The sequence below is a fragment of the Gobio gobio genome (assembly GCF_949357685.1).
Source record: "Gobio gobio genome assembly, chromosome: 10".
NCBI classification, from domain to species: Eukaryota; Metazoa; Chordata; class Actinopteri; order Cypriniformes; family Gobionidae; genus Gobio; species Gobio gobio.
The window spans coordinates 5,494,704-5,496,851 of record NC_137116.1 but is presented as its reverse complement, the minus strand read 5'-3'; positions in this window follow the sequence as shown (position 1 = coordinate 5,496,851).

Here is a 2,148-nt window from a genome sequence, read left to right as displayed (position 1 = left end):
GATCACATGATCCGCTCTGTGCTGTTGTGTCTCAGGACCGACTCGATCACATGATCCGCTCTGTGCTGTTGTGTCTCAGGACCGACTCGATCACATGATCCGCTCTGTGCTGTTGTGTCTCTGGACCGACTCGATCACATGATCCGCTCTGTGCTGTCGGGTCTCTGGACCGACTCGATCACATGATCCGCTCTGTGCTCTCCTGTCTCTGGACCGACTCGATCACATGATCCGCTCTGTGCTGTCGTGTCTCTGGACCGACTCGATCACATGATCCGCTCTGTGCTGTCGTGTCTCTGGACCGACTCGATCACATGATCCGCTCTGTGCTGTCGTGTCTCTGGACCGACTCGATCACATGATCCGCTCTGTGCTGTTGTGTCTCAGGACCGACTCGATCACATGATCCGCTCTGTGCTGTCGTGTCTCTGGACCGACTCGATCACATGATTCGCTCTGTGCTGTTGTGTCTCTGGACCGACTCGATCACATGATCCGCTCTGTGCTGTCGTGTCTCAGGACCGACTCGATCACATGATTCGCTCTGTGCTGTTGTGTCTCTGGACCGACTCGATCACATGATTCGCTCTGTGCTGTTGTGTCTCTGGACCGACTCGATCACATGATTCGCTCTGTGCTGTCGTGTCTCTGGACCGACTCGATCACATGATTCGCTCTGTGCTGTTGTGTCTCTGGACCGACTCGATCACATGATCCGCTCTGTGCTGTCGTGTCTCAGGACCGACTCGATCACATGATTCGCTCTGTGCTGTCGTGTCTCTGGACCGACTCGATCACATGATTCGCTCTGTGCTGTCGTGTCTCTGGACCGACTCGATCACATGATCCGCTCTGTGCTGTCGTGTCTCTGGACCGACTCGATCACATGATTCGCTCTGTGCTGTCGTGTCTCTGGACCGACTCGATCACATGATCCGCTCTGTGCTCTCCTGTCTCTGGACCGACTCGATCACATGATCCGCTCTGTGCTGTCGTGTCTCAGGACCGACTCGATCACATGATCCGCTCTGTGCTGTCGTGTCTCTGGACCGACTCGATCACATGATCCGCTCTGTGCTGCCGTGTCTCTGGACTGGAGCTGCGGCGGTTCGCGTGACAACATGAAACCAGACTTCATTCACCCCAATGGAAAGCATATTTACACTGTCTGAATTGTTCCCTATCCCCTATATAGCACACTATGTGCCATTCACCATGTAGAAAATAGTAAACGTGTAAACAAATGACCATTTATAATGTAGGGGGCGGGGCTTCAGATTCTAGAGTGCATTTGATTGGACAGAAAATCTGATGAGAAGCTGAAGTGCAGACTGATGTCATCAAAATCATTGATCCCTGTTGGCGAGAGACTCAATTATTTTGTAATATTTTGTAAATATGACATGAGGGTGAGTAATTAATTACAGAATTTAATTTTTTTGGGAGAACTAACCCTTTAAGTGCATGAAGTGTCCAACATTTTATTCAGTTAATTAAGTGCATTATCCAGATAGCTATTTAAAATGCACATTTTCTTCTTGACATTTTCAGTGTGAACACACAAAACAGAATAGTGCAACTATACTCGAATTAGGATGCTCCTATTGACTTTGGGACAATGGCGCAGGGAGTGCAAAATGCTAATAGCGTAACTGGATCTGTCAAACAGCAGGGGGGGCCATATGACAGCATTTCTTAAATCTTAATGGAGCACATTTCCCTGAGGGGGCAGTAGAGTCTGCTCTGGAAGTAGGTTTTCACACAATACTTTCATTTATATTATTTAAACAGAGTGATTACATCATGGATGTTCAGGTCCAATTGTTTTAAACACCCTTACCTTGCAGTTTTCTTGTTTTGTTCTAATTAATATGGGTCACACAGCTCATCTTTTAAGTGACAATCAGACCTTCTTTGGTAAGTGTCTCAACACGTGTGTCATAGCAACACGAGATAATACTTGGCTTTGATGAGGTTCAGTCTTTAGACTGAAGTTTTTGCATGTGACATGACTGGTTGGGGCAGAAAAGCTGGCAGTTGAGACGCAGATAAAGCACAGAGACAGACAGCAGGGTGAAAGCTTGAGTGACAGAACCTCCTCATTCCTGCTGGGGTGATCCCTGAACAAACATCCAGCGCTTAGCTTCA